The sequence below is a fragment of the Taudactylus pleione genome, unplaced genomic scaffold (genome assembly GCF_031769625.1).
Source record: "Taudactylus pleione unplaced genomic scaffold, aTauple2 ptg000170l, whole genome shotgun sequence".
Taxonomy (NCBI): Eukaryota; Metazoa; Chordata; class Amphibia; order Anura; family Myobatrachidae; genus Taudactylus; species Taudactylus pleione.
Window position 1 is genome coordinate 2,987,970 of NW_028284572.1, and position 27,031 is coordinate 3,015,000.

At 45.4% G+C, this 27,031-nt stretch overlaps 1 protein-coding gene across 5 annotated transcripts in view; it reads right to left on the bottom strand.

Moving 5' to 3' along the window:
• RAPGEF2 (Rap guanine nucleotide exchange factor 2) overlaps nucleotides 1-27,031 on the bottom strand; it is a 364,888-nt gene that overhangs the window by 213,979 nt on the left and 123,878 nt on the right. The gene's annotated exons all lie outside the window — the stretch shown is intronic.

A 27,031-nucleotide genomic window follows, 5' to 3' on the forward strand; every position in this document is an offset into this window, starting at 1 on the left:
TCAAATGTGATGGGGACCAAAAAAAAAAAACGTAGCACTGTTACAACTTACAGTCGACCGACATTTTCCGGCTTGGATATTTTCCCTACCAAATAACTCATTTAGTAAGGACAGATTTACAAGCTCAGTTCAACATAAAAGTTGTTCAGCTGCACATTCATATTGCTGCATTTCTCCCATGTTACTCCCACACAACCACACTCCCTGCCACATCACTGAGGCGAAAGACACAGTGGGCTGCTTACACCAAATAACGGCAAGAGCAGAATAGCATTATTCATTAATTACCTACACCAAATGCAAAACAGGAGAACATATATGTTCCATAGAGCAGCTTGTAATTCTCCAGCCATTGTGAAAAGGCACATGAAGTAAAGCATACAGTCACGCAATCTCCATAGTCATACATTAACAAGACAATGGGTATAACTGAAGAACTCAGTCACTTTGAAAGTGAAACTCACAGGATGCCAACTTTCCAACAAGTTAGTTCACCAGATTCTCTGTCCTTGGTTCTAATAGGGCTATATTTAATCCTGAACACTCCGAAACGCAGTTTCGGAAGTTTGTGTGAAAAATTACATAGTCCGGAATGGTGTTCTGGAACCACCTAAAGAGTTTTCTTTTTAAATTGATATTTGCTACATAGTACAGCGTAGCTTGCGCTGGAGAAAATAACGGTTTGGCCAGCATCTGCAGCGCAGTTTGTTTCTGATTGCAGTGCTGCTGACTCGGGGAGGCGTTGGCCATCTTGCAGAATCTAGCTGGCTGCTCAGGATCCTGACAGGAGCCCGTCGAGACCCTGAGTAGCCAGCAAATTTATGCAAGATGGCCACCGCCCGAGTCAGCAAGACTGCAGTCAGGGACAAGCTGCATTGCAGGCAATGACCAAACTGTATTATTGTCCTCAGGAGCGCTCACATCATTGTGAAGGCCTCTGACCCCCCCTAGTGCCTCTGAACTACCCTATCCATGTGTGCCTCTGCTCTGACCCCCGACCTCCACCCACCTATGTGTGTCTCTGAACTAGCATTCCCATGTGTGCCTCTGGCTCCCGTCCCATATCTTTCTGTGACCCTAACGCCATCCACAACTGTGCCTTTGCCTCCTACCCATAGCTGGTGACTGACGACCATAGTAGTGTAAAGCTGGCCACACACTAGACCAACTTACATCCAACCAGCCAACTTGTTGATTGGTTGGAATGAAAATCTGGTAACGTATGGGAGTAAATGATGATCAGCAATTTGCTCCTAAATGCCAGAAAACAGATGAAAATGGTCGTTCAGACAAGTTTGTTAAATGTATGATCTAAACAATTTGTTCAAGCAACAGTTTTGGTCCATTTTCCAGCATTTGGGAGCAAATTGCTGATTGTATTCCTTACCAGATTTTCATTCCAACCAATCAACTAGTTGGCTGGTTGGACAGATAATCTTTAGATGTGTGGCCAGCTTAAGTGAAGAGAGATAAGACTGTGTTTGACGCATAACTGAACATAAATATGGCAAGTAAGCACAATATTCCTTCATTCTAAATGTATTGGGAGCCCCTTCAAAATGCATTTCATGTGGATCTGGCTTTATGGGTTTTTTTGTTCTTTTATGTGAATCTGACTTATGTGGATATAGCATTTTCAAGATTAATATGGATCCTGATTTTCTCATATTATATATATATATATATATATATATATATATATATATATATATATATATATATATATAGAATAGATGTGGCTTTCCCTGTATATGTAGTACGGATTCCGGTTTGCTGTTGGTGTTTGTGAATTTACAGCAGTTTTCTATCCTAAGTAGTTTTAGCTATTAGATATTTTAGATATTATATGATAGAGTGACATGTTATAACAAACAACCCCACATGCCAAATTTTGACAATTTTTTTATGCCCCCCCACTGTAGCTGCGCCCATATCATCCACAGCACCACCCACCTCTGCTTTCTCCACATCGTTCCTGTAACTATATTTATAGAAAAGTAGCACTTAAGGTGCATACACACGTAACGATTTTTTGAACGATTTAACTATGACGACGTCGTTATCGTTCAATCGTTGAAAAAAATCGTTAAGTTTCTGAGATACAACGATGACCGATTATCGATCATGCACGTTCCCGTTTGTAGTTCATTCTGACTGACCAACTGAACGATTTTCATTAAGAGAAGTTGCAAAAATTGTTTGTAGTTCAAATATCGTTCATTACACTTTAAAAAATCTGACAGATAATCTGACAGAAAATCGTTCATAAAATCGTTGGTAACAAAATCGTGTGTGTATGCAGCTTTAGACCTAATAGCCTCTGCAAGCAATGTCAACGCAAGAACTGATTTTTGGGAGTTCATGGATTGTGTTTTTATGGCTGAGCAACAGGACACCAATGTGCACACAGCCAAACGTTAGCTGGCGTAGTGTACAGCACACCACAAGTAGACTGTGGAATAGTGGAAATGTATTCTCTGGAGTGACAAATCACACTTCACTATCTGGCAGTCGCACTTGCCTACTTTTATTATGTCCTCTCCGGGAGAAGCCCAGAGAGAGGATGCAAGTGGGTCGTCAAGGGGGTGCAACCTGCGTCATTAGGCCCTGCCCCCTTGTGGGAAAAATCCCACTAATTGCACTTCTATGTAGAGGAGGGGAGTCCAAATTATGTAATTATCTCATATTGGCCCCGCCCCCTCCTCATGGACCGCGATTCCTGGCATTATTCTCCCCACTTCATCAGGAAGAGGCCAGGATACGGGAGAGACTCTTACAGGAACCCAGGGGAGACTAGCGCAGGTTACAGGAGAGTAGGTAAGTATGGTTCTACCACTAGCTCACAAATATAATTCACATGAAGACAACACACAGACAATGGAGCATGAATTTGTGGTGCACAAAAGAGATTATTATGACTATTACTGTAGCAGTTAAAACGTAAATTCTTTAATTTACTTGCATTAAAATGAATTTAACAATTTTGCAATATATTTATTTAGAACATACTTGCCAACACTCCTGCATCTTGCGGGAGTCTCCCGTTTTATTGACAAGCCTCCCACAGCCCCGCAAAGTTTATTAAGCCCCCCGCATTCTCCACCGCTCTGTCCGGATGTAAGAGGGACGGGGATTGATGGCAGTATGCAAAAGAGGCAGTCCATGCACCGCAGGGTTGTGGGTAGCATCACCCACCTCACCCAGCAGAGCCTTTACTAATATGAGTAGTCAGTGCAGGCAGAGATGAGTCCTCTCCTGCTTCAGCGGCGGTGGCTTCTCCTTCTCCCCTCGTCCAATAAAGTAAGTAATTAGTACTGTATTTCTCAAGGTGTGTGTGTGCGAAGTGATCAGTGCGTATCTAGGGTGGGGGGAGCGGGCAGCATGACATGAATTTAATGTGCACTTCTATGCTGGTAGCTGTGGGCAGCGCAGTCCTCTATACTCACATCCCTGCAGCTCTCAGACACACACACACTGCCTATGCTATGCTGTGCACTGACCTACATCGCGGTGCTGGCCCCACTCAATTCCAGTTGCTGAATGCACATTTTTCTTGCAGTGGGGTGAGAGGGGCTTTCACCAGGGTCCAACATGCTGCCATTAGCACAGGGTCTTCCATCTCTGCCTCTTACTACAGCAGTGGCAAGCGCTCCCTTCCCCCCTGCAGAGGCAATCACTTGTGACAAGCAGGAGTGGAAGGTACCTACACAGCAACTCCACAGTCTGCTTCAGGAATTAGTAATGGTGGTCTGGTAAAGCTTCATCCACCTTCCTCCAACCTCCCCTCTCCCCCCCCCCCCACCACATTCACACAGTCCGCCATTCCAGTAAAGTCTGCAACAAGTTTTCATATTGTTACTGTAAAGGGGGGCATCCACTACACGATTTTAGCAGGCAATTGAACGATAACGACGTCGTTATCATTCAATCGTTCAAAAAACGTTTATAAATCGTGCAGTGTTTGGTCGTTAACGATCAACGATGCGCGCTCCCGCTGGTCGTTTGATCGTCTCTTCAGTCGACCGAACATGCAGGTCAATTTCACTTGATCTATTAAAGATCGTTTGCAAATCGTTCAGACTGAAAGATAAAATTTCAATGGAAAAAATCAAGGGAAAATCGTTTAGAGATTGGACAGGGAGTAGATCGTCTAGTGGATGTGCCCCTTAAGTCTTTACTTCTGAGCCACCTCTGGGCCTGGTATTGGGAGTTTACACACACGGTGCAGAGCAGCAGAAGGGCCCCCAAACAGTTCTGGAAATCTGTATTCTTACACATGCCTCCCTCTCGCACCTCCTCAACATTCTGCGGGCTGGGTGCATATGGGAATATGTATAACTACTCATGCAGAGCACTGCAGGGGGCATTGCAGGCAACTGTAATTATTAACCTGCTGGTGCCCATGTCCCATTGTTATACCCCAATATCACTGACACCAGCATCCTACATACCCCCTCGCCCAATGTCAGGGGTCACCTCACCCAGTAGGAGGCATTGCTGGCACTGTAGTTATCACCCTATTGGTGCCCATGTTACACTATTACACCACAATACTACTAGCTACCAGCATCCTACTGCCGCTCCATGCCCCTTTACCCTGCCCATGCTGCTCTTAGCACTATAGTTTTCACCTGCCTTTGGACACACCCCTAAGTGGAAACAGATATGCCCATTCAGCATATTCTACTATCAAATACAATCTCCTTGAAACTAGTTTTCAAAAGTTGGCAAGTATGATATACAGTAATAAATATATGGTGGGTACAGTAAAGTCTAGGATTTTAATCACATATCTTTTTTTTTCTGACCAGTCCTCACTATTTCTATACTTAACATTATTTTAATATTATAATACTAATATTTTGTCTGATATAGTATTCTCTGCAAAATTGACAGAATCGTTTTAAAGTGAAATAAAGTATTTACATTTTCGCTGCTAGAGTAACAGTTATAATATGTGCATCATAAATTCAAACTCCACTGTCTTTCTTTCTTATTCATGTGACCAATGTTACTGTTCCCAAAATGAGATCCATCACATCATGGTTTGCAGAGTTTGAGGGCAAAGAATTTACTGACTTAAGGGGCCTATTATTTATCTGCTATGGATAGGCCCTGAACGATGACAGATGCGCACTCCCGCGGCCAATAAATTTTATCTTTCATCTCTCCAACATGTTGGTCAATTATCGCATATCGCTGTCAAATATTAGAAATATCTGGCAGTTTATATGCGGTAAACGAAGAACGATATTAACAGCAGCTACAAAGCACTGGAGAGAAAAAAATCCACTTCCTGAATGATGTCATGCGTTATTGTTCATCTTTCGTCTTTTGCAAAAATCTGTCATATACATGACAGATATCGTTCGGCACAGCTACCGGAATTTTCAATAGATATCTTTTGTCTTTCATTGCTCAGAAAAACATCTGCTAATGGATAGGCGCCTTTACACAGAGCTTAGACCTCAACCCCATCAAACCACTTACAGTAAAAATAATAATGTTTTGGAGGTAAGTGGGACCCAGATGTCTCCCATTTGTACCGCCAGGCTAGTGCCTATAAGATTAATGGCAGCATGAGGCTGCAAGCCCAGTGGTTGTACCAACAGTGCATCAGGGGTGGTTGTTCTAGCTGCACTGTATCTATTAAGTCCGCCTGAACCAAATGACGCAGAACATCAGGGGACAGAGAAGTGTGTACTGAACCCTTATTGGAGAAGCCCAACACATTCTAGTCTGAATACGGAACCTAAATGTATTTATAAATACATTTGTGAGTAAGTATTTATAAATACATTTGTGAGTAAATATTTAGTGTCATGCAAGGATTAAATATTGTGTGCATCAAAGCCAAGTAGAAAATGGAGCCTGACTTTATATAATTCTGGGCATGAAAAGCAACACAAAAGTGATAAAACACACCAGTAATGCAATATAATGAACAATTACACCCGTGTTCATATCCACAACCAATTTGAGCCAGGGTGGATTCCGTAGTACTATATACAGAGAAACCACACCTATATGTATGCCCTGGATATTGTCCAATATCTACTGTGCTGGAGATGAGTAATCAGAATGACATTTACAGACATGTATAGTCAATAACTTCACCAACTTTTACTCTAATTTCTTATATGTTTGTTTCTGGGAATGTTCTTATTCTACAATGCTCACCAACTGCAAAATACATGCAGTCCTGCAAGTGACCTTAGGAGAGGGACAGTTACCAGCGTGAGTACAGTATTAATATTTAATATGCATAAGAAAACATAATATGGGAACAATACATGGTACGTGAAGTTGACAAGTATTACACAATCAGTTGCTCTCCAGTTATTGTGGAACTACAAGTGCCAGCATGCAACATCTGGAGCCTGCTGGGCCTGTGGAGAAGGATATTTTCTTTGGAAAATGAATATCAACAAGGGTAAGAGAATAGAGTGGAATGGGTCAGAAGACTGCAATCGGAAACACAAGGATGATTAGAGGAAGAGTGTGAGTGCGAATAATATAACATAATTGATCAGTGTAATAATTTAAGCCGTGATAAGTATTGGAAGCTACTAAGTATAATACCTTTGTAGCTTGTATTATGTTTTTTTTTGTTTTTACTATGGTGCACAGAATGTGTGTATGTGTGTGTCCAACCACAGAATGTGTGTATGTGTGTGTCCAACCACAGAATGTGTGTATGTGTGTGTCCAACCACAACATATTTGAAAACTACAAACACTTTCCCACTGATACCTCACCCACTAATTTGGCCAGACAATCCCCCATAATGTGTGCAGAGCACAGTCCAAGCTCAGCGTCCTTGCAGTTTTTACCAAATGTTGGTAAAAAATATGCAAAATTATAATGAATATTTTGTTTATATAGTGCCACTAATTACGCAGCGCTGTATAGAGAATGTGTAATCATTCATATCAGTCCCTGCCACATTGGAGTTTTCAGTCTACATTCCCGAACACCCACTCACAAAAGGATGTAGTTATGAGACCGGCGGCCGCAATGGCGCCGGTCTCAATCCCGATGCTAAAAGTCCGACACGGGACTTAAGATATGCATCGAAATACCGACACCTATCTTAATCCCGATGCCGGAACACAGAAGGACACCAGCCCGAACGATGTAAGTCCGGGGCGCCCTAGGCTTAGGTACTAACAGGGAGGGTTCGGGTACGTGGTGGGGAGGGTTAGGCTACAAGAAGGGAGGGCAAGTATACTTACCCGTTGGTTGGTATCCCATCTGGATGCCGCTGTCGGTATTTTGACAGTAAGCATCCCTACAGCCGGCATTACATACCGATTCCATCACAGACAAGGGTAGTTAACAGCCAATTCACTTATACCCCTTTTACACCAAAGTCCCAGGTCTGACCCGGGATTTGGAACACGTTCTAACCGGGGACAGACCCCCTTCTACACTGCGGCGCCGACCCGGCACCGTTCACACCGGAGCCGGGTCAGCACTAACCCAGCTCTGCGGCACAGGTGAGCAGCGCTTCTTACCCTCCCTCCCCCTCCGCGACCCCCTTACCTTATTCCAAAGCGGTTCAGAGGCACAAAGGGCGGGTGGGGTGCGTTGCTCCATTCTGGTCGTCCCGACAGTGGACGTTTGGAGATAATGCCATCTCCAAGCGCAACTAAAGCCGGCCAATCGTGCAGCATGCAGCGCGACCAGAGTCATTGTGACCTGGGTCGCGCAGTTTACACTGCAGGGTGACACAGGAATGACCCGTCCTCAACCCTGCAATCCAGCTGGGTCGAATCCCCAGGTCACTGGACCCGGGTTGATCCATTTACACCGACAATAATTCCGGGTTGATGCACGTTCACGTGCATGAACCCGGGATTTTTAAGTCGGTGTAAAAGGGGTATTACTGTACCAATGTCTGTAGAGTGTGGGAGGACAACCAGCCCAAACAGGGGGAAAAAGACCAACTTCACATAAAAAGGACTCCAGGCGGGAATGTAACCCATGACCACTGCACCATTAGGCAGCAATGCTGACCACTGCACCATCATGTTGGCCACGTTTGGTTGTGGGCTGCAATGCCCATCAATGCGAAGGTTAAACAGATTGCACTTTTTAATCTCTCTCTTTTGGTACCACTGTTATACTTGGTTGCTACTTGACAGTGTTCCAACTGTTATTCTGCACTCAAAACTGTGTCTAGCTAAGATGTTTGTTTTAGGAACTGGAATTGTTGTAGCTCTCATAAGAAGACAATGCTATATTTAAAAGCATAAAAAAATGTATACTGACCGATGCTTGCAGCATGTGGTAGCACAAATAGCGGCTCTCTTTTCTCAGTTCAAACTCAGCTGTGACATTAACTGTGTACAGGGTCTGGCAAAGATCAATTTATAAAATTTATGTTCTAAGGGGCTTTCCAAGTAATCAAAATAGTGTGAAGTCTGAGGCAATAATCATGGAATAAAATAAAATATAGACAGCGCTACAAGGGACTTAATTTAAAAATATCCACACCAAAGTGGCTCATCTTAAACATATCTAAATTTTAATTTCACTACACAAATTATGCCATAATAAATATATAATTATTGTTAAAATTCAAAGGCATTTCTATAATTCACCAGAGGATTCAAATGTATGATATAGCTATCTACAATACTGGGAAAAGAAACAAAGTTTATACAATGTAACAGATGGCTGTTAATCTTCGGCAGTGTGCTCCCCGCAACGTTCTATTTCAAATCCACAGGATCTTTTCTTAAACAATAGTCCACATTGAATAAATATTAAAAATCAATCTCAATTCAAAGTGTTGCAGGAATATACCCTGACATTACCTCCTTAATAGAATTTGTAGATCAATAATGAGGTCCACTGAATTATGCAATAGAAGAGATCCGATTCCACATCTCACAATATATATGAACGTCTCTATCCAGGCACTTCAAAGCAAGGAAGAGACACAGATTTGGGAGCAAATTCAATTATACCTGTTAATTTAACAAGTGTGGAAAAGGGTGGTAGCCTTGGGCTTTTATGCCTGGGGCTATTCAATTAGCAGAGACATAACTAGACTTTTTGGCGTACTGTTATAGAAAGAGCATTGGCACCCTCCTCCCACCCAATTCTTCAAATAGGGACATAAGAAACACGTCTAAAAAAATGGGTGTGGCCCCTGATTTATCCCGTATGATGATGAAGGGCTACCTATCCTTTGGTACCACTGTCATCCAGTGGTACAGGGGATTGGCTGTATGGCTGTACACTACATACATCTATCTAGTTGCAATGGTTTTAAATGGACAATGATAGGTATTGTCATATAGTTATCGCAGGCTTCCTTTGCAGGAACAGATAGCTCCATGTGTATCTGACTGCCATGCGAAAGGTATACCCAGGTTCGAGTCCCGGGTATGACAGTATTTGGAAATGTAGGTGTTAAATAAAGGAGGATGTGACTGGAAGTGCTTGGGGAGTCGGCCGGATGGAGGGGGAGTCGGTCAGGCAGAGGAGATGCCGGCGATAAAAGAAGAGGAACCTAAAAGAGATAATGAACAGAAAATTGTCAGGTGTCGCCAAACAGTGCCCCCTGCCGTGCTGTGCCATGGCATATATCGGACCACCCTAGTTCCCAGAGGTATAATGAAACCAACATGTACTGAAGCTCTGATACTGTCATGGGCCCTGGCAGGGATATACCGGAAAATAATAAGATGAACTGCACAGGAAAGGGGCATTTCTGATCTCACTTCTCAGACAAGTCTCAAAAATAGGGGAAAACAATTCCTAAAATAACCATGTTAATCAATATGGGGGTGAAAAACCAAATGAACATTTTGGATACAAGCGTTTAATGCAGTGTACTAGGTTGATCTAACTTGTGGATTGTTTTTTTGTTTTTTTAAATCAGTCATGCTTCAGTAGGAATGTAACCGTCTAAAACAGCCATATATCATTTAAGTGGTAAAATGAAGTGAAAGTGTCAGCCTTCCCCTATTCTGACGTTCACATCCAACTAAGGTAGAGGAAGATAAAACTAACCTAACGTGTACAGATATTGCCTGACTGATTTTTTTCATTTATAACTAGTGTTGCTATTAAACTACATCACCATGTTGTTTTACGTGGTGATAAAGTATTTCATTAGCAACAAGTATACATAAATAAGTATGAAAGCGCCCATTACCCGTGCTTAAGGGCACGGTGACCGTAGTTGCAGAAAGAGACCTGCACATGCACAGATCTCTGACATTTGGAGTTGTAGGCAAACCATCGGGTATGTGTACAAATCTGAATAAGGCTCCTAGTTATAGCAATGGACTAAAACATAGTGGGCCTGATGTAGGGTTGAAAGTATTGTAAGGCCAACAGCAGCACAATAATCTACTTTGGTTTTACTACACATGGATGCATATACAGTTACACAAGGCCTTTAAGCAATAGCTATATATAGTAGGCTTATGTCCCCTACAGATGAGGCCACTTCTCTATGTCTCTTAGGAGCCATATTTATTGCAAATTCCAATGATGACGGCCAATCCCTTCATATGAGGGTGGTTCAATAAGTAAGGTAAGACCTCTCGCGTGTGTAATGTTCTCCATTTCATTTTAGTTTCCTGCCAGGCCAGAGCAGGTAGACCAATGATTCCCCTCACAGCCATTAAACCTCATATCAGTTGTAAGATCGCAGAGCTGGTGAAAACATGGTCAATCATTAAGGTGATTAGTGTGATTAGATTTCTGCATCTAAAGGGCACATCAGCAGCTAAAATTCACCAACTTGCCAACTTGTTGAGGTGTACGGTGATAAAGTCATGGCATGAAAACAGGTTTGGGTTTGGTGCACTGCCTTTGATAACAGTAGGACAGGCATTCAAGATGAGCAGCAATCCGGCCAGCCAAGCATGTCCACCACAGATGGCAAATTGTGCCGCATTGAAGTGATATTGCTGACAAACTGAATGTCTCGGTGGGTGCTGTGCACAATATTGTTCAGCTAGAGTACAGGAAAAGTGTTCATTCTGGGTAGCAAAGCAACACATAGAAGGTCACAAAACCAATAGGATGGATTGTCTCTGGTGCACTTGACGAGACACCATGAAGAGGGAGTGCAGTTCCTGCAGCGTATTGCTACAGGTGATGAAACATGGGTGCATCATGTGACACCGGAGACAAAGCAAGCATCCATGACATGGAAACACGCATTGTCCCCACCATCACAGAAATTCGAAACAGCTCCATCAGCAAAGAAGGCCATGGCGACCGTGTTTTAGGACCTCAAGGGTGTGCTTCTTGTTGATTTCCTCTCCAAGGGAGATTGTGTGAATGATGTCCGCTATTGTGACACATGGAGCCAGTTGCGGAGGGCAATTCATCGAAAACTACCTGTCTTTCTGCACGATAATGCCAGGCCAACCGCACGCATGAGTTGTTATGGCGTTACCATTGGGAGGTACCTGACCATCCTCCCTACAGCCCTGACCTGGCACAGAGTGATTTCTATCTTTTTGAACCATTGAAGAAGCACATGGGTGGAAGGCAACTCTCAACCGACGGTGAAGTTCAGCAAGCAGTCATGTCCCGGGTTCAGGCGCTTGACATTGATTTCTTCTATCCCTGGATAGATGCCTTTGTATACCGTTGGAATAAATGCTTAGACAAGTATGGGGACTATGTGGAAAAATAATCTGTACCAAGGCCATACTATTGATAATACGTAGATGTACAAGTTGAATTTACGCAACGATTTGTTACCTTGTTTATTGAACCACCTTCATACATAACCAGGGGGTTGTAGTCTACAATAAAAATGTAAATAGATACTTAACACTTACGGTCTGATTCAGACCCGTTCGTTAGCAAGCGATCGCTTTTAGCGAGCAATGTTTTGCAAAGTGCGCATGCATCGCAGTGCGTGTGCGCGAACTAGTCCGATCGATCGGTAAGCAATCGCTCGCCCAGCAGAGACAGCCCAGCTGAACGAGTGACAGCTCAAGCGGATTGTGAGTGGTAACAGGAGCAGGCCACTGGAAACAGGGGAATGGGGGTGCGAACGCAGGCGTGCCTGAGCCGGGTCAGTCGTGCGCATGCGCACTGGGCCAACATCGACCCGCTTGTGAGCGGGTCTGAATTAGGCCCTCAGTTAGGATAACCTTTTCTGCTGTTCTCTATGGGGGATTTTTGGAAAGGCATAAGTCAGGGCATGGTACAGGGTGAATTCAGACTTGGGGTTTGTTTTATTAGGTAGCTCTTGTTCCAGGGTAGGGCCTTTTGGGGTTCAGGTAATTGAGAAAGTTACAGTTTTTAAACTATTACATCACAAATGCCCCTTTATATAGATAGGGAGCTGCAACTTGTTGTGCAGCCTCAGTAGGTGCCTCCAGCAGGGGGGTGTACTCACTGTGGCTTCACCTGGGTGTACCAAGATGGCTGTCCTTTGCGTGCATTAGCGGCACTGGACCTGGCAATTGTCGCGATCGGTAGCAGCGTCTGTCTAACGCACACCCCGCGATGGTGTGTGAGTTAGACAGACGAGGTCCCGCAGCAGTGCGGCCATCAGCGGCGGCGGTGCAGGTATCAGCGGCGGAATCCAGCGGCGGTGGGGGAACTGGCAGCGGTGCGGGCGTTGGCCCTGGATCCGAGAGAATCCAGTCCCTGCCAGCCATTCTGCAAAGTTCGGCAGCGGAACCCATTTAAAGAAATGGCGCCTTAGCTGCATTTTTTGAGATTTGAAGATGGCCGCCGCGAGCCAAAAAAAGCTTGCGGCGTCATTACAAAGTTCGGCAGCTCTGGCAATTTAAAAAATGGCGCCTCAGCACCTGGGCAAGTTATGCTTTATGTTTGGAGGAGAGCAGTTCCTACTTTGTTTCTGTCTATACATATCTATAGCTGTTCCTACTCCTGAACAAGTCCCCAGAATCCACAGCGGGACGAAACGCGTTGAGCGGGACCTCCTGTGGTCACCTCCTTCTACTAGACAGATAAGCTGTTCCCTTATTTATTTTATGTACGAGTCTTTATTGTAAATGTATTAAATTATGTGTATGTTTTAAACGTATCACACGTTTTGGAAGCTTTTTTCCTTTTGTTTCTCTATGTGGACATGAACCACCAATGGAATTGAATGGAATACAATATGAGCAAGGAATTGAATCTATACTGAGCTGTAAAGACATACAGTTGGTACGAGGCTTTACTATTATATTGGTGCTGGAACCCTATCCTATAGCACGAGTGCCTTCTCACTAATTTATTCATTTTCTTCAGCGTGTTAGCACAGCTTACATCCATATACAAGCTACACTATGGCCCTCATTCAGAGCCGCTCGTTAGCGGCAGTACGCTCGTTCCGAGCGATGTTTGCACATCTGCGCATGCGTACGGTTTTTAGTACGCATGCGCGAACCAGTCAGTGCGGCCGAAAATCGTTGGTACGCAATATAGCGAGGGCCTGCTATTTTGAGTGACAGAATGAGGCGTATGTGGGTGGTAACAGGGGAAGGTGCTTGAAAATGGGGAGTGGAGATCCGAACGCAGGCGTGCTTAAAGGTCAAAACGGGCGTTTTATGGGTGTGTATATTTAAAACAGCAGCGTCATTGACCACGTCACTGGGTTATTTTATAGCCAGAACTGCTCGCAAATTTGTGGTAGCAAACACCAACCACAAGAATAGCGAGCAGTTCATACGCTGGTCGATGTACTCGATTAATCTAATAAATAGCGGACATGACGTATGGTGCGAGCGGCCAGGGGGCGTTTTTAACAAATAAACGAGCGTATGTTTTGCTCGCTCGTTCAGACTTAGAGGTGTGAACAGACTGCAATGTGCGTACGGATCATTTGAATAGCCACCCCTTGTTTTTAAACGAACGACCACAAATAGCGAACGGCTCTGAATCAGGCCCTATGTTTGTTCTATTTTGCTTTTTTCTTTGAGATACACATTGTGAGGGTCATTACATGAGGATACCTCAGGAATCAACCTAAAAGACGTTGTGGACTATTATCCTTTTTTATTCAATATCTATAGATTTGTATGGTAAATACTACATTAATTAAAAAAAAATGTCTGGCTTTCTTTGTGCCAAACATACCATTCTACAATTCTCTGCTGTAGGTATAATCAGCCTAACTATAATTTGTTTCCTCTTTTTGTTTCTATGTTTTTAATTCATAGGTTTAATACATGATAACAAAAAATGAGATGCACATATTTTGCAGCCCTAATTTCATGTGGCCTTATATAAACTGGACGCATTTGTCCATGTGGATCTTGTAATTAAGTTTTTTTTGTGTTGTAAAACATTTGGAAATGGAATAAAAGTTATTTGGATTCCAGAAACTTAGCAGCTTACATCTGGATAAAATAACCCTCTCGCATACACGTTTTAGTAGATTTACATCCTGACAGGCACTGTTAAAAAGAAAAACAAGCACGAAAAATAAAAAGCGCTCTGAGACATATCGAATAGAGGTGTTTTAAGCATGTCTTAGAAAAGATTCTGATGTGTCAAAATGCTTTAAAAAAAAAAAAAACAGGCTGGTTCCACTGCCTGAAGCAAGCAAGATTACGCCTTCACACTTCAGTCAGTAACTGGTTAAAAATATTAACTCCAAAACTGTTTATGACTAGATTTACAGTATAACACAAAAGAAACTGCTCATTTTATGGCTAGAGATTCATTTCCCTTTTTTGGAACAGAAAAAAACCCCTAAATTAGCAATTGTAGAAAACATAACTAGTGACACAGGTGGACAAGAATCCCCTCCATATAGATAGGCATGCCGCTTACTGACAGGTGATGGAAATTAAGTACAGCGTAATTTTGGTAATGTTTAAAAGTTGTTTTTGATGGAAGGGCCTCAAAATTAACATTAAAGCGTAAAAAACAAGGAGGCTAATGCCTTCATTTACAAATATGTACATAACTTATTAGTGCATTATATTACCATTTCTTTTTAAAACGGAGTAGCGATATATCTTATATATTTAACCCTGTAATCAGTCTGTCACTCTTAGCGCTCACTACCTCCAATGACCAGGGTTTGACCACTTCATCGGTAAGTGAAGCACACTCCTGCACGTTAACATTGTGTTCATGTCCGCAGTGCGCAAGCACGCCATCCTTAAAGAACTGCCAAAAACATGCTGTCCACATATAGTTAAGTATGTTCTGCATGTATTATGGGAAAGGTAATACTGGGTGGAACAAACTAATTGTGGTGTTATGGTGCATACACACAACCAGATTTGCTAGATGAACGATAATGATGAACGATTTCATCAACGATTTGTGAACGATGGAACGATGGAACGATTTCAGACAGTATTAAAATGAATGAAATCGTCCAAATCTTACTGCAAACACAGTCGATGTCAGATATAGTTATCTGACATGCGGGAACGAGCATCGTTGTTCGATACATGCCCAACATGTCAAAGATATGAACGTTTAAATTATTTTTGCAGTCGTTTTCATTTATTTCTGATAAGAAATCTGACCGTGTGTATGCACCATTAGATAAATGAACACTTTGGAAATAACAATTTTGCAAGGGTAGGCAAAAAACATTTTGGATAACAAGGTGGTATAAATGCATAAGAAACAAAAGAAAATAAAGTTGAGTACCAGTCTAGCACATAGCATTTCAGCATGAAAGAGGCTAAATAAAGACGGGTAGAGGGGGGTAAGAGAGAGAGAGAGGGGAAGAGATGCGGGAAGAGAGGATTAAATACAGAGATGGGATAGATAGAGAGAGAAAGAATAAGATAGAATGAAAGGGATAAAGAAGATTGGGGTAAGATGCATATGAAGGTGGGGAAGAGAGGGGGAAAAAACAGACAACGGCTAGACCATCTGCTTATACATATACATTTATACACACACTGAAAAACCAATAAATCTTGAGAAAAGTGGGCCAGATTCAGAGATGGACTGTAATGCACAGCCACAGGGGAGTGGACCAAGTACACCCCTTCAAATGCAGCGGGAGGTGTCTGTAGGAAACAGACACCTCCTGAATGCGCCTGTAGACACTGCCTCAGATCAATATCGCAACCATTGGTCGCTGCTTTGGCTACGATGCGTAAGCTGAAACTTATTCAGCTGGCCGGCGGGACTGGACAGCCGGGTCCAGGAAGTCTGCTGTAGACGACGCAAACCCTGGGGTCATCACGCCTTCAAAACACGTGCCACACGTCCGTGTTTTGAAGAATGGTCCTTCTGTCCATCCCACTAACACAGCAGCAATTCAATCATGCTGCAGCTAAGGGGGGACTGTGAGTGATCATGCAGGACTCAATCTGCACAAGCACAAATCGGATACTGCGCCCCCCAACAGTCAGTTTGAGATTCTGCAGTCATAAGTGAATAATTCGTTATATATCAGTCATAACAAGCATTAATAGTTATTTGCAACATTAGTGGTGTCTGAACTGTATTTCTAAATCACTAATGGCAAACTGACAAAACACAGCAAAACATAATGGCCCTGATTCAGAGCCGGATGCTCTGACCAGAGCGCTCGCTCTGAATCAGGGCCCACCTCCATTAATATGGAGCGTCCTCCTGGACGCTCGTATAGCTGTGGGTCACCACCCACAGCATATACGAGCGTGCAGGATGATGGTCGCGATGGTCTTGACCATCGCGACCATCGAAACTGCGAGCAAAAGCCTGCGGTTGAGTTTTTCAACCGCAAGGCCAGGAGTGATTTTGGCTCTATCAGAGCCAAAATCACTCCCACTGACATCACTAGTGATGTCAGTGGGGCCGGCTTCAGACGGTAGGCATTCCCTTGGGAACACCACCGTCTGGCAGGCACGCCCCCGACACGCCCACCAAAGGGGGCGTGCTGTCAGTCAACATCGACAGCACGCCCCCTTTGATGAGACACTCCGAGCGAAGGAAAGTCCTTCGCTCGTCGGGTCTCGCGCATGCGCACGACGGAGCTCCCTCCGTCGTGCGGACCATCGACCCACTTGCGAGCGGACAGCCGCTCGCGAGTGGGTCTGAATGAGGGCCAATGTGAGCTGTGTTTACATGTTATTTATATATATATATATATATATATATATATATATACACACACACACATATATACAGTCGGGTGCATAAATATTGGGACATTGACAGAATTTTCATATTTTGGCCTCTATTCATTTAATTTGAGGGTAATTACATCCAAATCAGGTGAACGGTGTAGGAATTACAACGGTTTCTATATGTGCCTCCCACTTTTTGAGGGGCCAAAAGTAATGGGACAAACTAAACAATACTAAATTTAACTTTCACTTTTTAATACTTTGTTGCAAATCCTTTGCAGGCAATTACAGCCTGAAGTCTGGAACGCATAGACATCACCAGATGTAGGGTTTCATCCCTGGTGATGCTCTGCCAGGCCTCTACTGCAAATGTCTTCAGTTCCTGCTTGTTCTTGGGGCATTTTCCCTTCAGTTTTCTCTTCATCAAGTGAAATGCATGCTCAAACGGATTCAGGTCAGGGGATTGACTTGGCCATTGCATAACATTCCACTTTTTAGCCTTAAAAAACTCTTTGGTTGCTTTTGCAGTATGCTTCGGGTCATTGTCCATCTGTACTGTGAAGCGCCGTCCAATGAGTTCTGAAGCATTTGACTGAATATGAGCATATAATATTGCCCGAAACACTTCAGAATTCATTCTGCTGCTTTTGTCAACAGTCACATCATCAATAAATAAAAGGGAACCAGTTCCATTGGCAGCCATACATGCCCACGCCATGACACTACCACCATGCTTCACTGATGAGGTGGTATGTTTTGGATCATGAGCAGTTCCTTTCCTTCTCCATACTCTTCTCTTCCCATCACTCTGGTCCAAGTTGATCTTTGTCCCATCTGTCCATAGGATGTTGTTCCAGAACTGTAATGGCTTTTTTAGATGTTGTTTGGCAAACTCTAATCTGGTCTTCCTGTTTTTGTGGCTCACCAATGGTTTACATCTTGTGGTGAACCCTCTATATTCACTCTTGTGAAGTCGTCTCTTGATTGTTGACTTTGACACATATACACCTACCTCCTGGAGAGTGTTCTTGATTTGGCCAACTGTTGTGAAGGGGTTATTTCTTCACCAGGGAAATAATTCTTCTGTCATCCACCACAGTTGTTTTCCGTGGTCTTCCACAGTCTTCTTTCGGTGTTGCTGAGTTCTCCGGTGCGTTCTTTCTTTTTAATAATGTTCCAAACAGTTGATTTGGCCACACCTAATGTTTTTGCTATCTCTCTGACGGGTTTGTTTTGATTTTTCAGCCTAATGATGGCTTGCTTCACTGATAGTGACAGCTCTTTGGATCTCATATTGAGAGTCAACAGCAACTGATTCCAAATGCAAATGTCACACCTAGAATCAACTCCAGACCTTTTACCTGCTTAATTGATAATGAAATAACGAGGGAATAGCCCACACCTGTCCATGAAATAGCTTTTGAGTTGATAGTCCCATTACTTTTGGCCCCTTAAAAAGTGGTAGGCACATATATAAACCGTTGTAAATCCTACACCGTTCACTTAATTTGGATGTAATTACCCTCAAATTAAATCTGAAAGTCTGCAGTTAAAGCACATCTTGTTTGTTTCATTTCAAAGCCATTGTGGTGGTGAATAGAGGCCAAAATCTGAAAATTCTGTCAATGTCCCAATATTTATGCACCTGACTGTATGAGGTAGAAACCTTCATCCAATACAAGCTAATTACTAACGGAATCTACAATAATTGTCTTGCTCCAAAGTGCTACACTGTGCAAAATAGAAATCAAATAGTCACAGACATAATACTAAATGGATAATCATTCAACCCGAGAATTATTTCACACAATTCTCAGGTGATAGATATATATATATATATATATATATATATATATATATATACATACACATACATACATATACACACACACACACATACAATTAAAATATCATAGTGGTACAACTTATTGTGACATAATGAAACACAAGAGAAATGCAATATATTTGTTTCATACTTTTTTAGAAAGCTAGCAATGTCTAATCAGGCCGGAGTTCAATAGAAGCAATGTGTAAAAATCACGTGTAAAAATCACTGAATGGACGGCCCTTACATCAACACTTCCGGATAACCTACATAATGATCACAACTGGATGCTGCCATTATTCTTAACCCTCGACTGTAGTGCTGTATATATAGAATTACTGTAGTAGAACTTCACATCACATAACCATATTGTGGGGAACAGAAACCAGTTGATATAAATATATAGTTTTTCTGAGAAACAATGTAACCCCAGTGTCTCGTTAAGACCTCGCGGGGACAATGTGTCCAATCTAATGATCCAATTAGTCTCACACTGAAGTAACTTCTTGGCCCGATCACCTCCTCTGATCAGAGGTATGTGATCAATAATTCTGTATCTCAAGGCTGCAATATTATGTTTGGCCTCTGCAAAATGCCTAGTCACGGGCTGTTCACTTGTGCCAGTGGCAATTGCTGCCCAAATTGCTGATCGATGTTGGGCCATACGAATTCTTAGGGTGCACTCGGTTTTCTCTATGTACATTTTAGAACACGGGAAAGTAATTGAATGAACAATAAAACTGGTTAAATGATAAGGTATGTTGTATTTGCCCCAGTATACGGATGAAAAAACACAGATCCAGTTTGTAAAAAACTACAGGTAGTACAATTGGGGCATTTGAAACACCCCAATTTAGGGGTACTCAAAAATTAAGTCTTGTTATTCTTACCAAATTGCGAGATGTCATTACGCACCAGGTAGTCTCTAAGATTCATTCCCCTACGATAGCAGGACATTAGTGAGGTGTTGTGTAAAGGTTTAAGATCCTTATCTGAGGTAACAGGCCACAGTGTCTTGGCATCACGATTAATAGTAGGGCTCATATGATTACACTTGTTCGCTGTTTAGACTTAGTAGTATTAACGGACAACAGTTTATCCGAAGGAACCGCTAATGCTTTACTTCTGGCACGTTCCAAAACTAGAGGTTTATAACCTCTGTGGATGAACTTATCAAACATAGTATCTAATTGTCTGATATCATCTTCTCGATCAGTAATGCCCTTTACAGATTATGCCAGATAGCAGTAGTGCTCCATATAATACATTACTCCACACAATAGTAGAGCCCCTTACACATTATGCCCCCCCTAGTAACTCACCTCCCCATGTCCCTCCAGCAGCCTCTCACCTCCCCCTGTGTGCCATTAGCAGCCAGCAGGTGTTAATTTGGGGTCAGGCCGCCAGCTAATTACAGCTGGTGCACTGGCAAGCCGCGGCAGACCTGGACATACAGCTCTGGCACAATGTGAATCTGGCGCCGGTCCACGAGATTACAACATCGCTGACACCTGGGCCACCCTCAATGGCCCTGGACCGGCCCACCTTGTGTGCGGGATTGGGTGATGGTGGAGTGGCGGGTCGGCCACAGAGGAAGCTCGGGCACCATAGCAGCCGCACTCCTTGCAACCATGTTTGCATACATGTTAGGGGTCCTTTTCAGGATCAATGGAAGGGAGGTAAAAGCGAGGACAATGTAAACAAATAAAGGCTGCAGGTGTACTTCAGGGTCCAGCTAGTATAGTTGACAGTGTTCCCAACCCTACCTTTCATCCCTGCGGGACACTGCAGCTCACAAGTGGGACAGTTCGGAAAAGGAGGACTGTCCCGCCAAAATTGTGATGGTTGGGGTGGATGCACAGTTATATGCATACATATATACACAGTCACACACAGACATATACAGTCAGGTCCATAAATATTGGGACATTGACAAAATTTTCATATTTTGCCCTCTATTCACCACCACAATGATTTTGAAATGAAACAAACGATGTGATTTAACTGCAGACTTTCAGATTTAATTTGAGGGTAATTACATCCAAATCAGGTGAACGGTGTAGGAATTACAACGGTTTCTATATGTGCCTCACACTTTTTAAGGGACCAAAAGTAATGGGACAAACTAAACAATCCTAAATCTAACTTACACTTTTTAATACTTTGTTGCAAATCCTTTGCAGGCAATTACAGCCTGAAGTCTGGAACGCATAGACATCACCAGACGCTGGGTTTCATCCCTGGTAATGCTCTGCCAGGCCTCTACTGCAAATGTCTTCAGTTCCTGCTTGTTCTTGGGGCATTTTCCCTTCAGTTTTGTCTTCATCAAGTGAAATGCATGCTCAATCGGATTCAGGTCAGGGGTTTGACTTGGCCATTGCATAACATTCCACTTTTTAGCCTTAAAAAACTCTTTGGTTGCTTTTGCAGTATGCTTCGGGTCATTGTCCGTCTGCACTGTAAAGCACCGTCCAATGAGTTCTGAAGCATTTGAGCATATAATATTGCCCAAAACACTTCAGAATTCATTCTGCTGCTTTTGTCAGCAGTCACATCATCAATAAATAAATACAAGGGAACCAGTTCCATTGGCAGCCATACATGCCCACGCCATGACACTACCACCACCATGCTTCACTGATGAGGTGGTATGTTTTGGTTCATGAGCAGTTCCTTTCCTTCTCTTCTCTTCCCATCACTCTGGTACAAGTTGATCTTTGTCTCATCTGTCCATAGGATGTTGTTCCAGAACTGTAATGGCTTTTTTAGATGTTGTTTGGCAAACTCTAATCTGGTCTTCCTGTTTTTGTGGCTCACCAATGGTTTACATCTTGTGGTGAACCCTCTATATTCACTCTTGTGAAGTCTTCTCTTGATTGTTGACTTTGACACATATACATCTACCTCCTGGAGAGTGTTCTTGATTTGGCCAACTGTTGTGAAGGGGTTTTTCTTCACCAGGGAAATAATTCTTTTGTCATCCACCACAGTTATTTTCCGTGGTCTTCCGGGTCTTTTGGTGTTGCTGAGCTCTCCGGTGCGTTCTTTCTTTTTAATAATGTTCCAAACAGTTGATTTGGCCACACCTAATGTTTTTGCTATCTCTCTGATGGGTTTGTTTTGATTTTTCAGCCTAATGATGGCTTGCTTCACTGATAGTGACAGCTCTTTGGATCTCATATTGAGAGTTGACAACAACTGATTCCAAATGCAAATGTCACACCTAGAATCAACTCCAGACCTTTTACCTGCTTAATTGATAATGAAATAATGAGGGAATAGACCACACCTGTCCATGAAATAGCTTTTGAGTTGATAGTCCCATTACTTTTAGGCCCTTAAAAAGTGGGAGGCACATATTGAAACTGTTGTAATTCCTATACCGTTCACTCGATTTGGATGTAATTACCCTCAAATTAAATCTGAAAGTCTGCAGTTAAAGCACATCTTGTTTGTTTCATTTCAAAGCCATTGTGGTGGTGAATAGAGGCCAAACTCCGAAAATTCTGTCAATGTCCCAATATTTATGGACCTGACTATATATATATATATATATATATATATATATATATACATACATACACACACACACACACACACACACACACTTGCATTCGGCCACTCGCAGACATACACAAACAGTGCATATATACAGTCACACGCATGCACACATGCATACAGTCACATATCTTTATCACAGACAAATATATATGGTCACATTATATATATACACACAGATACACCTACAGTATACACATACATATATACAGTCACACATATACATAGTCACAGACCTACAAGTCACACGTATACATACATAGATAAAGAGAATGCCCCCTCCCTGAGTCCCTCTTACCTTATAAGGTGGCCACTGTGGATAGTCTCCTTCATCACTCTGGGTCTGCAGCAGCTCCCCCATCTACTATATCATGCTGCTGGCACTGATTGAACAGTGCCGTATAGTCCTGCTTGGACTCCACCTCCCTTTTGTCTTCTCCAGGTGATTAAAGGATGGGGGGCCTTCTGAGAGAGAGGGGAACCCGGGGGCCTCCCCTTGGGCCAGCATTAACTTTTCCAGCAATTTGTGCTACAGAAGCTCTCCTGTGGGATCGGACCAGACGGGCTTGCCTTTGCTCCCCAAGCGCATCTATTCCCTTTAGGTGCCCATAACCTGGGTTGACCTCCCTTGGACCACTTTTTGTAGGTACTAACTACTGCATACTGGGAACACCCCACAAGACCTGGCGTTTTAGAGATGCTCCGACAGACGTCTACTTATCAGACTCCGTACCTTGTCAAAGTTGCTCAGATACTTACACCATACTTACCGACATCTGACTTTCTTCCCAGGAGAAGCAGGTAAGCGATGTTGGGGGCGGGGCTAAACAGTTTGCATCATTAAGCCCTACCCCTCACGGGAAATGCCGCATATTTAATTTGGGGGCAAGGCTAAATGGAGCGAATCTGATAGAACTGAGTCATTAAAAAACTCCGCCTACGCAAGGACCCGCAGAACCCCGGGAATATTCTCCCCATTCCCTGAAAAACAGCCCCATACCATTATGCCTCCTCCACCAAACTTCACAGTTGGCACAGTCAGGCAAGTACCGCGATTGATTTTATACACCTGTGGCTACAGGTCTGATTGGAACACCTCAATTCAGTGTGTGTGTGTGTGTGTGTGTGTGTGTGTGTGTGTGTGTGTGTGTGTGTGTGTGTGTGTGTGTGTGTGTGTGTGTGTGTGTGTGTGCGTGCGTGCTCTTGCAATTCTGTCTTTCTGGGGACTTGGGGTGGACAGCACACCAACACCGGTGGGACATCTAGCACAGTGGGGACCTAAAATGAAGTCCCCATGAGTCAAACCATTGGAGACAAAAGAGGAGGCATGTCCCTGTTACCCCACATAGCAATTGGGCATGTCCCTGAAAATCACATTTCCAAGAGTGTTATGGGTGTCGGTGTGTAAAATTGGGGTGCAATGGCGCCACTTGTCCACCAGGAGGGGGGGGGCGCGTTTCCCGACCTTACACTCTCCCCATGTTTTCATTTCATGGGGGGGGTGTCTATTTTTTCCCAAAAAATATATTTTTGGGGTGCAATGGCGCCACGTGTCCACCAGGGTGGGAGGGGGCGCCTGGGGTTTTTTTTTTCCCCCACCTTACAGTCTCCCCATGTTTTTATTTCATGGGCGGCCTCTTTTTTTACTTTTATTTTTTTTTCCCAAAAATTTTCTCGGGGTGCTGCTGCACCGGCGCCAGGCATCCGCCGGGGGGCGCTACCGTGCCGGTCGGGCCCGTGCCCCCTCCCCAGCCACCCATTGGCCCCTCAGGCCTCGGGGCGGCAGTTTCGGGATGCCGACTCCCCTCTGCGGAGGCCCCAATGAGGTCGGATCAGGGTGCCCGCGTCCGGCCGGCGCTTCCAAGGCCTCGGGGAAGAGAGGGGGAAGTCGCCGCTGAAGGTGGCGCGCAGCGCCGATGGCGAGACCCCCGGGGGAATTCCTCCCCCGGATTGTTAGGAGCGGGCAAGAGAGAAGGGCGGTGCGGGGTCTTATCCCACCCGAGGAGGCCCAGGCCGTGCTCCATGAGACCCATGGGGACTCTGCGAGCGAGGTGGCCCGGAGAGGGAACCAGGAGTGCAAGGGATGTTCTGTGTCTGAGGTTGCCCGGGCAGGGCTCCAGGCGTAAAAGGGCAGAGAGGCATCTGCTATCATGGAAGCCTGCGTGGGCTGAACAGGGCGAATCTTCAACCTCCCTTTACCAGGAGCGTGAGGGAGTAGCCGTGACGGAGCTGGCCCGAGCAGGGAACCAGAGGGTGACCGGGGTGAGAGCCCCCTCCACCAGTGCGGGAGCCCCGTGGGTCTCGCGTTGAGGCTTAATGAGGACGACCCTTCCCTGCGGTGCACTGCCACCTGGTGGCAGACAGGGGAACTGCAACCTCTGGAAGTCCCGATGAGGTTGGGAAAAAGGGCCCGATGCCGGGACCCAGTTCCAGGAGCCTGGGTAAAATCTGCTGGCGCCCCGCAAAAAGTGGCGCGCAGCAGCGACGCCGTGACGTCCGAGGGAATTCCTCGGGCGGATTCATAGGTGGCGAAGAGATGCGAGAGAGAGAGCCAGGAAGAGATCCGTGGGGCACAGCACGAGTTGGCCCAAAGTTTCACCCGAGTTACCCTTCCGATCGAAGGGGCACTCTTTGTCCCAGGTTGATTCTGCTGAAAGGGCATGGCTCCAAGAGTGCAAGGGAGGTTCTGTGTCTGAGGTTGCCCGGGCAGGGCTCCAGGCGTAAAAGGGCAGAGAGGCCCCTCTGCTATCATGGAAGCCTGCGTGGGCTGAACAGGGCGAATCTTCTCCCTCTCTTTACCAGGAGCGTGAGGGAGTTGCCGTGACGGAGCTGGCCCGAGCAGGGAACCAGAGGGTGACCGGGGTGAGAGCCCCCTCCACCAGTGCGGAAGCCCCGTGGGTCTCGCGTTGAGGCTTAATGAGGACGACCCTTCCCTGTGGTGCACTGCCACCTGGTGGCAGACAGGGGAACTGCAACCTCTGGAAGTCCCGATGAGGTTGGGAAAAAGGGCCCGATGCCGGGACCCAGTTCCAGGAGCCTGGGTAAAATCTGCTGGCGCCCCGCAAAAAGTGGCGCGCAGCAGCGACGCCGTGACGTCCGAGGGAATTCCTCGGGCGGATTCATAGGTGGCGAAGAGATGCGAGAGAGAGAGCCAGGAAGAGATCCGTGGGGCACAGCGCGACTTGGCCCAAAGTTTCACCCGAGTTACCCTTCCGATTGATCAGGCACCCCGCGTCCCGGCTGGGAGGGGAGATCGCTTGGCTGGAACCCTGGCGTCCCAGCCATCTCACGGGCGAACTCAACCCTCCCTTTGCCCATGGCGCTCCCGGCACCCCTCCTTGGTGAGGGTGTCCGGTCCACCAGGAGTCTGCCTTGTGCTCTGGTCCCCTCTGGGGGACAGGTGGGCACTTTCTGACTCTAGATGGCTGTGGTCTGCTCCGTCTGTCAGCCACCCTCAGGTGTCTGACACCACCAGGGGATTCCGGGGAGGTGTCCTTGCTCCAGGGTGAGGCGCTCACCCCCGGGCCCCGGTGGAGCACATGATTTCCCTGGAACCGCTTGAGCGTAGCCCGTGACACAGACCCTTTCCCAGCAAAGGGCCCAGTGCGCTGTCCGTCGCCCTGACGGCACAGTGCCCGCATTCAGAGGGCCATGCCCTGGCCTGTGGAGAGAAAGGCAGAGCGATGGGGTGTCCCCTGAAGCAACAGAGAGTGACTGAGGCGAGTCCCTGTGGCCGGAGGTCGAGCAATACTGAGCCACGGAGACGAGTGAGGGCGGCTGAGATGGAAATGGCAGGAGGAGAAGGGAGTCATTTTTCGGAGGGAGCCGGTTGGAAGCTGCGCACCAAGTGGGCCCCGGGTGAGTCCTGGGTCTGGGTTCAGAGGGCGAACGAACGTGCTCCACGATTCTACACCCTTTCACCCCCCGGGACAAGTTGAAACCGGTCAGGCGTAGAACGGGTTGCGGTGGGATGGAGCAGCGGGGTCCCCTGGGGGCCGACGGCCCGGCCTCGCCCTGGTGGCGGGGAACGGTGTCGGGAGGCTTGAGGCGACTTAATGACCGCTGCCTGTCTAGTAACACACCCCCCGGGAAGGCTTGCATCTCCGGTTTCCAAGCAAACGGGTTGTTGGGTGAGGCGAAGAAGAGGTGGGCGCCGTCTGTCCCCCCTTTCCTGGGCACCATGTTGGATGCTCACTGTGCTCTACATCTTTTTTTTGGTAAAGTTGAAACCGGTCAGGCGTAGAACTGGATGCGGTGGGATGGGGCAGTGGGGTCCCCTGGGGGCCGACGGCCCGGCCTCGCCCTGGCGGCGGGGAATGGTGTCGGGAGGCCTGAGGTGACTTTTTGACTGCTGCCTGTCTTACAAAACACCCCCCGTGACGGCCTGCAATTCCGGTTACCCAGCAAATGGGTTGTTGGGTGAGGCGAAGAAGAGGTAGGCACCATCTGTCTCCCCTTTCCCGGGCACCACGTTGGATGGTCACTGTGCTCTGCATCTCTACATCTTCTTTTGGTTAACTTGAAACCGGTCAGGCGTAGAACTGGATGCGGTGGGATGGGACAGTGGGGTCCCCTGGGGGCCGACTGCCCGGCCTTGCCCTGGTGGCGGGAGGCCTGA